The sequence below is a fragment of the Macaca nemestrina genome, chromosome 1 (assembly GCF_043159975.1).
Source record: "Macaca nemestrina isolate mMacNem1 chromosome 1, mMacNem.hap1, whole genome shotgun sequence".
Taxonomy (NCBI): Eukaryota; Metazoa; Chordata; class Mammalia; order Primates; family Cercopithecidae; genus Macaca; species Macaca nemestrina.
In genome coordinates, this window is record NC_092125.1 from 2,445,218 (window position 1) to 2,455,720 (window position 10,503).

Genomic DNA, 10,503 nt, shown 5'->3' on the forward strand with positions numbered 1-10,503 from the left:
ATTTATCTTGCTTCCTTTTTCTCCCTTTTGTCCCACTAGTATAACATAAGAGATTGTGCTTCAGTAAACTATCCTCATGTGGGGAGAAAAAAAATCAAAATGTGATCAATGATAATAGTTGAACAAAGTTAAGATTGCAGGCTCTAAAAGCTAAGTGATTCATTGTTGAATGCCCCAAAGCACTCTATGTTTCCTTTCCAAGATGATGACTCTTCGTATATTTCCTTTGGCATATGGGCATCTTGGCTTTTAAAGTATCAGTGGCATAGCTCACAGCTCCAAGAGATGCAGCTCTGTGGGTTGAGGACACAGCACTGATTATGCTTGCTTCTGACCCTGGAACCAGGCCAAGTCCATGGAACACTGCTATGTGTTTGACTGGCCATTTCTGCCTGATGTCACTACAAATCTTTTTGACTTCATTTTCCGCCATGGGTAGATACGCTTCATATTCTAAGCTAATGAGTTTTTTCCCTTCAAAGTTATTTCTTGTAGTCCCTACAAATAGGGATACTGCACCACAGAGCGGAGAAATCACCAACTGTGGGACTTCATCTACTGGAAGTTTCTCGGTAGTAACGTTTATAACCTCTTTAGATTTCTCTTCACCTTCATCCATGTCTTTCCTAGATGGCTCAAAAGCACTATCCTCCACTAATGGGGAATAACAGCAATTTCGTCTCCTGGTTGAAGCGGAGGAGCTGATCTCCAAGCTTGTCATATTCTTGATGAACAGCAAATAGTATCTGATTTCTAACATCAGCCAATCCAGGATGTCGAGTTTCTATCTCCTTCCACGGCTGCAGTGCTTTTATTTCTTGTGGCACAGAAATGGTCTCTGAACGAACTCCTGTTATTTCAGCACTTTTTGCAAAATACAATACTTCAGCCTGGCACAGTGGCACCATCCCGCCGGGGACAGCTGGACCGAATCCGTCTCTCTCTGTTTTGCCATCTCTCATCTTCGAGTCCATCACACTCTTGCTCTGTCGCCCAGGTGGAGTGCTGTGCCATGCTCACTGCAACCTCCGCCTCTCGGGCTCAGGTCATCGGTCCACCTCAACCTCCTGAGTAGCTGGGACTACAGGCACGCACTACCACGCTTGGCCAATTTTTCATATATTTTGTAGAGATAGGACTTCACCATGTTGCCCAGGGTGGTCCCAAACACCTGGACTCAAACAATCTGCCTGCCTCAGCCTTCCAACGTGCTAGGAGTACAGGCATGAGCCACGGTGCCCAGCCCCATCAGACTCTGGGGCTCCCCCTTGGCAAGGGATGGAGCAGGCAGCTCTGAAGTCACATCCTCACGCTCTTTCCGCTTTAGTTTAAGGGAGAGAAGTTGGCTTCGAGGATGAAAAAAATCCCAGGTGGGTTCTGATTGCCTCAGCTGGGAACAGGTGCTCGCGCCTGGGCCAGCTGCCACGTGTGAGGTGGGACTGGAGTCCTGAGGTGGGAGCCAGCAGCCCACAGCAGTCATGCGAGGGGACTGGGGAAGGGCCGTGCCCTGCTCACTCAAGTCCTCCACCCTCTGAGATAGCCAGGTGTTGGAAAGGCTGTAAAACACGAATTCCATCTCACGTCTGTATACAGACGGCAGCTACATTTGTTGTTCCTTCTAGGGGGTCCATACTTGTATCAGTCTGAGTCCAATCCGGAGAGATAAATCACATAGTAATTTGAACAGAGAAAATTCAATATAAAGAATTATTTACATAGCGAGGGATTACAGCAATGAGGGGTTGGCTAGTAATGAAGAAAGGAGACTCTAGTGAACCAGCCCCAGGACTGAGAGAGCCTCCACCCGCGCCCCAGGCGGAGATCCAGACCTGTGCAGCTGTGACTCTGAATGGCAGAGAAGTTGTTGTGGTGCCCTGTGGCAAATCCTTCTGGAAGTCTTCCCTCTGAGGTGCCAGGTGTCTTGACTGCTAGAGGCATGCTGCTATAAAACGGCGCCAGGGCTGGCGGGCGCCGGGCTGGGCGGGGAGGTTCAGTCTCCTGGGTGCTGCTGGCTGCAGTCACTGTAGGAGCTGGGCACTGGAGGAACCACCCAGTGAGCACCCTGGAACCCAGAGGCACGTCAACCTCTTTTCCTTCTCCAGTGTCTAACACCCTCTACTGGCAAGATTTCAGTGCTAGCTAGCCCAGGAAAAAATAGTTAAAGGTCCAGATCCATTTCACAGAGTAGTCCAAAAGGGGGAATTTGGAGCTGAGAGTCCAAAATGCATAAACTGGGCTGGGCGTGGCGGCTCATGCCTGTAATCCCAGCAGTTTGGGAGGTCAAGGCAGGAGAATCACTTGCACCCAGAGTTAGAGACCAGCCTGGACAATATAGTGAGATGTCTCTACAAAAGATAAAAATTAAGAAAATTGCCAGTCCTGGTGGTACATGCCTGTAGTCTCAGCTACTTAAGAGGCTGAGGCAAGAGAATAGCTTCGGCCTAGGGGTTGGGGGCTGCAGTGAGCTGTGGTAGCACCATTGCATGCCAGCACCTGGGCAACAGAGCAAGACCCTGTTGCAAAACAATTATATATATATAATGCATAATACCGAAGATAATTACTCTCTGTCGGGGAAATATCCAGATTTTAGAAGCCATAAAGCAATGAAGTAGATATTTAGCATCAACTATGTGTTCCATTTAGATTTGAATCTAACAGAAATTAGGCACTATAGATCATTGTTTAGCAGCCTGATATGATGAGAGCGAGTCTACCACATGAAGCCTCCTTGTGGATACTTCAAATCACAGGGTGGGAAGGCTTGCTTCCTCTCCAGTTACTAAAGAAATTAAATTTAAAATTATATCAATGTATCATTTTATACCTACTGGCATAAATAAAGATGATAATGAACGCAGTGCTGGTCAAGTACTGGATACAGACATGTGTAAACATCACTGGTGTCACCAGTTTATTACAGGGGTTCAGTCTTTTTGAAGGAAAATAATAAAGCAGGAGCCTTAAAATAATATTACTCTTACTCAGTAATCAAAAACCTCTGAATGTATTGCTTTTTTTTTTTTTTTTTTTTGTGAGACAGAGTCTCACTCTGTCGCCCAGGCCGGAGTGCAGTGGTGCAATCTCGGCTCACTGCAAGTGCCGACTCCCAGGGTTCACACCATTCTCCTGTCTCAGCCTCCCGAGTAGCTGGGACTACAGGTGCCCGCCACCATGCCTGGCTAATTTTTTTGTATTTTTAGTAGAGATGGGGTTTTACCGCGTTAGCCAGGATGGTCTCGATCTCCTGACCTCATGATCCGCCTGCCTCCGCCTCCCAAAGTGCTGGGATTACAGGCGTGAGCTGCCACGCCTGGCCCTCTGAATGTATTTCTAAGTTAAAAGTTCAAGGCCAGGTGCAGTGACTCATGCCTGTAAATCCCAGCACTTTGGGAGGCAGAGGTGGAAGGATCACTTGAGCCCAGGAGTTTGAGATCAGCCTGAGTAACATAGGGAGATCCTGTCTCTACAATAATTTTTAAAAATTAGCCAGGTGGGCCGGGCGCGGTGGCTCAAGCCTGTCATCCCAGCACTTTGGGAGGCCGAGATGGGTGGATCATGAAGTCAGGAAATCGAGACCATCCTGGCTAACCCGGTGAAACTCCGTCTCTACTAAAAAATACAAAAAACTAGCCGGGCGAGGTGGCGGGCGCCTGTAGTCCCAGCTACTCGGGAGGCTGAGGCAGGAGAATGGCGTGAACCCGGGAGGCGGAGCTTGCAGTGAGCTGAGATCCGGCCACTGCACTCCAGCCTGGGCAACAGAGCGAGACTCCGTCTCAAAAAAAAAAAAAAAAAATTAGCCAGGTGTGGGGGCGTGCAGCTAAGGTACCAGCTACTTGGTAGGCTGAGGTGGGAGACTCACTTCAGTGTGGTTTGAGGCTGCGGTGAGCTATGATCACACCACTGCCCTCCAACCTGGGCAACAGAACAAGACTTTGTGTCTAAAATGATAATACTAGTTCAAAATAAAGGTCTATCTGTACAATAATATTTATAGTGAAAGAAACCAGGCACATTCCTCCATATATCTCCCAACTCCCTGAGCCCAGCACAAACACATTCCTCCATATATCTCCCAACTCCCTGAGCCCAGCACAAACACATTCCTCCATATGTCTCTCAACTTTAGAAAAACAACACCTGGGAAATCTCCGATAAGGGCACAGTGGGAACCAATAAAAAATGCTAAATGTATAATGTTAACCAATTGTAATGTTGTAACCAAAAGAATTCCCTTGTTCCCCTGTAACTTTACATATCCTGTTTACATCGGGCTATAAAAAGCAAGCACTCGCATGGTTCAAGGCCCTCTTGTACGCTGTGGAATGGAGGGACCAAGTTCGAACTTGCAGTAAAAGATCCTTGCCGCTTGGCTTTGACTCTGGACTCTGGTGGTCTTCTTTGGGGAACAAACGGTCTGGGCATAACATCTGGGGGCTCGTCCGGGATTCCCCAAGCCCACCAGACCCCTGGTCAACGGATCTACCAGGATCGATCTGCTGATAGGTGAGCCGGCTCGTCTCTGTTTGTCTGTCTGTGTCTGTTCTGAACCTGTGTCTGTAACTCGCGAGGTCTGAAACTGAAGCTGATGCAGTCCTGGCGGACGCGCTATAGGACAACCAGCGGAGACCGGTGGGAGACGTCCCCTGGCTCTCGTCTGATTTAGATTTTTATCTGAACTGATTCTGACCCGGGCTCCCGGAGCGCGCTTGTGGCTAGAAATTATTAATAAGCCAGATTTCCTTTACAGGAATTCTAACCCATATTCTTTTACAGGGAGAGACTACAGATTATTACAGGATGGGTAATACCCAGAGCACTCCCCTATCTCTCCTTATAAGTAATTTCAAGGATGTTAGAGCAAGGGGCCATGATCTTAGTATGGAAATCAGGAAGGGAAAGCTAATTACTCTGTGTCACTCCGAATGGCCTGCCTTTGATGTGGGGTGGCCACCCGAAGGGACGTTCGGACTTCCTGTCATCACTAGAGTAAAGTCCAAGATTTTCCTACCTGGGCGTGCGGGCCACTTGGATCAAATTCCATATATCCTCATATGGCAGGACCTTGTTGAGAACCCGCCTCCTTGGCTGTCTCCTTTCCAATTAGCCCCCCCGAACCCTGTAAGGCGCTGGTTGCTCAGCCGCTAAAACCCAAGCAACCGACTGCCCCCCGCATCCTGTTCTACCTGATAGCAGGGACCCACTGTCCACAGAACCCCCTCCATACCCCTCCGGGCCCCGGGCCCCAGGCCCCAGCCCCCTGGGCTGAGCCGCGGGAAGGAGCAGGCGGACGGGAGGCGGCCGACGCACCCGGACCCGCTGAAAGTGAAAGTAACTTTGAAGGGTCGGCGGGGCGGACGCGAGGGTGCACTTTGCGGGCTAGCCCCCCCCCAGCCGCCTGACTCCACAGTGGCTCTACCCCTTCGGGAAATAGGACCCCCAGATGACACGGGAATCCCCAGGCTCCAGTATTGGCCATTCTCCACCAGTGATCTGTATAACTGGAAGACCCAGAGTGCTCGGTTCTCAGACAACCCCAAAGATTTAATGGCTTTACTGGATAGTGTCATGTTCACCCACCAGCCCACTTGGGATGATTGCCAGCAGCTCCTCCGAATCTTGTTCACAACGGAGGAGCAAGAGAGAATACAGGTAAAAGCTAGAAAGCTGGTCCCGGGGGACGACGGTCAACCGACTGCCAACCCCGACCTCATAAATGTGACTTTTCCTCTGACCAGGCCGGCGTGGGACTACAACACGGCAGAAGGTAGGGGACGGCTACACCTTTATCGCCAGACTCTAATGGCGGGTCTCCAGGCAGCTGCTCGCAAGCCCACTAATTTGGCTAAAGTATACTCTATTCTGCAGGGAAAGACAGAAAGCCTAGCCACCTACTTAGAAAGATTAATGGAAGCTTTTAGACAGTACACCCCCATAGACCCAGAGGCTCCAGGAAGTCAGGCAGCTGTCGTAATGTCTTTTGTAAATCAGGCAGCCCTAGACATTAAAAGGAAACTCCAGAAATTAGAAGACTTAGAAGGAAAGCAGATTCAGGACCTCCTTCAGATAGCCCAGCGGGTTTACAATAACAGAGATACTCCAGAAGAAAGGCAATTTAAGGCCACTGAAAAAATGACCAAGGTCCTGGCAGCAGTAGTACAGAAAGAGCATCTACAGCCAGAGAACACCCAACCTAGGCGGTCCCCCAGACATGATAATCTGAGCAAAGACCAATGTGCATACTGTAAGGAGGCTGGCCACTGGGTAAGAGACTGCCCCAAAAAGAAACAACGAGGACAGGGACCCCCTAGGTCTACACCCGTACTAGTCACTCAAGACGAAGACTAGGCAAGACGGGGTTCGGACCCCCTCCCCGAACCTAGGGTAACTTTGCAAGTGGAGGGGTCCCCGTTCCAGTTCTTGGTCTATACAGGAGCACAGCACTCAGTCCTAGTTAAAACTAAGGGAAAATTATCCTCCAAGTCCTCGTGGGTACAAGGGGCCACAGGAATTAAGAAATACCCCTGGACAACACAAAGAACAGTAAACCTCGGAGCCAGGAATGTAACCCATTCCTTCCTGGTCATCCCTGAGAGCCCCTGTCCCCTATTAGGGAGGGACCTGCTAACTAAAATGGGAGCACAGATCCATTTCCTGCCCGAGGGGCCTGTCGTGACCAACTCCCAAAATCAGCCCGTGTCCGTCCTGACTATAACCCTTGAAGATGAGTACCGGCTCCACCAGGAGCGAGCGGCCCCTGACCAGGACATAGCAACCTGGCTCCAGCAATATCCAGGAGCTTGGGCGGAAACGGGGGGCTTAGGACTAGCAAAACACCGTCCTGCCTTGTTTGTTGAACTTAAGCCTGGGACAGACCCCGTGCGGGTACGCCAATACCCGATGCCCCTAGAGGCCAAGAAAGGAATTGCCCCGCATATCCGCCGGCTCCTTGACCAAGGGGTCCTTCGCCCATGTCACTCGCCCTGGAACACTCCATTGTTGCTGGTATGAAAACCTAATAGCGGAGAATACAGACCTGTACAAGACTTCAGAGAAATCAATAAGAGGGTTATGGACATACATCCTACTGTGCCTAACCCGTACACCCTCCTGAGTACCCTAAATCCTAAACATCAATGGTACACTGTTTTAGATTTGAAAGATGCTTTCTTCAGTTTGCCTTTAGCCCCTCAGAGCCAAAAGCTCTTCGCCTTCGAGTGGACTGACCCTGGGAGGGGCATAAGTGGCCAACTGATATGGACCAGACTGCCGCAGGGATTCAAAAACTCTCCTACCCTGTTCGATGAGGCCCTCCATGAAGACCTGGGTGAGTACCGACGCAAACACCCTGAAATAACCTTACTACAGTATGTTGATGATCTCCTGATTGCTGTTGAGACCCAGGAAGCTTGTATTCAAGGGACCAAGAGTCTCTTACAAACTCTAGGGAACCTAGGCTACTGAGCCTCGGCAAAGAAAGCTCAAATCTGTAAATCAGAAGTAACATATCTGGGGTACCTGCTAAAAGGAGGGCAGCGCTGGTTAACAGACGCCAGGAAGCAAACTGTCCTGCAGATCCCCAGGCCACAATCCACCCAAGAAGTAAGGGAATTCCTGGGGTTGGCAGGATTTTGTAGACTATGGATACCTGGGTTCGCAGAACTGGCTAAACCCTTATATCAGGCAACACGGGGGCAGCAGCCATTTAATTGGACAGAGGAAGCCGAGTCAGCTTTCCAACAGATCAAAACCGCCCTACTCTCTGCGCCTGCATTGAGACTACCTGATGTCACCAAGCCCTTCCACTTATACGTGGACGAGAGCAAGGGTGTCGCCAAGGCGGTAATAACTCAGAACTTAGGCCCCTGGTGGAGGCCGGTTGCCTACCTGTCAAAGAAATTAGACCCAGTGGCTGCCGGGTGGCCCCCTTGTCTCTGAATGATTGCGGCCACGGCCCTGATGGTACAAGATGCTGATAAACTTGTCATGGGTCAAGAATTACGGGTCGTTACCCCACATGCCATCGAGGGTGTACTCAAACAGCCACCTAATCGATGGATAAGTAACGCCTGGCTCACCCACTACCAAGGACTACTACTGAATCCCCTCAGGATAACTTTCCTGCCCCCAACAACCTTAAACCCTGCCTCGCTGCTGCCCAACCCGGACCTGGACGCCCTGCTCCATGATTGCACCGAGATACTAGCTCAGGTGCACGGAGTTCCAGAGGACCTGCAGGACCGCCCACTTCCTGATGCCGACCTCGTCTGGTTCACTGATGGGAGCAGCTTCGTATACCAAGGCCAGAGGTACGCTGGAGTGGCAGTGACTTCAGAGACTGAGGTAATCTGGGCGGAACCCCTGCCCCCGGGAACATCAGCCCAGAAGGCCAAACTGATAGCGCTCACCCAAGCTCTTACCTTAGGGGCAGGGAGGAAACTGACAGTATACACAGACAGCCGATATGCTTTTGCTACGGCACACATACATGGGGCCATTTACAGGGAGCGAGGGTTACTAACGGCTGAAGGAAAAGAAATAAAGAACAAGCAAGAGATCCTAGCCCTGTTAACAGCCCTGTGGAGACCAGAAAAATTGGCTATTGTACATTGCCCAGGGCATCAGAAATCAACCACTCCAATTGCTCAAGGCAACTTTCTGGCAGACCAAACTGCAAGGAGTGTGGCAAAGGCTCCCAGCCAACTCCTTGCACTCCAGCTCCCTGATCCGGGCCCCTGGGACTTGCTATATCTCCCTGATTATTCAGAACAAGATCTCCAGTGGATCGACAAACTTCCCCTGAAACAGATCCAGAATGGGTGGTGGACTGATACTAATGACCAAACCATCCTACCAGAAAAATTAGGACAACAAGTGTTAGAACACATCCACTGAACCACCCACCTGGGTGTCCAGCGGATGATAGACCTAATCAGATGCTCCAAGCTCAAAATCAGACATATAGCCGAGATGGCCAGCAGCATCGTGACAAGTTGCAAAGTCTGCCAGCTTAACAACGCCTACCCCCAATCCCAGGCTGCAACGGGAACAAGGCTCAGGGGAACCAGGCCCGGTATCTACTGGGAAATAGATTTTGCTGAGATAAAGCCAGGAAAATATGGGTATCGGTACTTACTTGTCTTTGTAGATACTTTTTCAGGGTGGACTGAAGCATTCCCAACCAAAAGGGAAACTGCTCAGGTTGTAGCAAAGAAAATCCTGGAAGATATCCTCCCCAGGTATGGCTTCCCCGTCCAGATAGGGTCAGATAATGGGCCGGCCTTCGTTGCTAAGGTAAGTCAGGATTTGGCTTCCAACCTTGGGGCAAATTGGAAACTACATTGCGCTTACAGGCCCCAGAGTTCAGGACAGGTAGAAAGGATGAATCCGACCTTAAAGGAGACCTTAACTAAATTGACTATGGAGACTGGCGCTAATTGGGTGGTCCTTCTCCCCTACGCTCTGTTCCGGGCCCGTAATACCCCTTACAGACTGGGCCTTACCCCTTACGAAATCATGTATGGCAGACCCCCACTCCTGGTCCCCAGCCTAAAAGATGATCTGCTCAAGTCTGAAACAGAAAATGTCTCTGAACTCTTATTTTCCTTACAAGCCTTGCAGAAAATTCATCAAGAAATCTGGCCCAAGCTGAAGGAACTATATGAGACCGGTCCCCCGCCGACACCCCATCCATACCAGCCGGGAGACTGGGTCCTGGTTAAGCGACACTGACAAGAGACCCTAAAACCCAGGTGGAAAGGACCGCTTCAGGTACTCCTAACCACACCCACCGCCCTGAAGGTAGAAGGCATCGCATCGTGGATCCACTACACCCACGTCAAGCCAGTGGACCCAACCTCCGACCTTCTGGGACCAATCACGGCGGCAGCTGAAGCACTGGCCACGTGGATTGTGGACAAAGCTAAGAACAACCCCTTAAAACTCACCCTGCGCCGGCAGCATAGCTCACTGCACACATGCAGTTAGGTAGTCTAGCCCTAATGCTAGTCACCCTAGTGGTCGCTGGGGAAATCACAAAACCAGCTCTTAATCCCTTTGTCTGGAGATTCTGGCTTTATGAAAACTGAACCCACCCTGGGCAACCTCATAAGCCCGGGAAATTATTGGCCAGTGCTGATTGCCCCTCCTCAGGGTGCAATAGCCCAATTCTACTAAATTTTACTAGTTTTCAAATAGCCAAACCTATGGCACCAATAATATGCTTTGAGTTTGATCAGACTAAATACAATTGTAAGCACTATTGGTGGCACCAAAATGCCGGCTGTCCTTATAACTATTGTAACATCCATAGATTCCGTTATTGGGGAGAGGAAGAACAGTTAGACCCTAAGTGGGCCTTCCATTGTAGACGGGACGGAGACTTTTCTTTTTTTTTTTTTGAGACGGAGTCTCGCTCTGTCACCCAGGCTGGAGTGCAGTGGCCTGATCTCAGCTCACTGCAAGCTCCGCCTCCCGGGTTCATGCCATTCTCCTGCCTCAGCC

At 50.2% G+C, this 10,503-nt stretch overlaps 1 pseudogene; it reads right to left on the minus strand.

Annotated features, from left to right (window-relative positions):
* Positions 1-644: 644 nt before the first annotated feature.
* Positions 645-1,056, minus strand: LOC105474709 (molybdopterin synthase sulfur carrier subunit-like; annotated as a pseudogene).
* Positions 1,057-10,503: the final 9,447 nt, after the last annotated feature.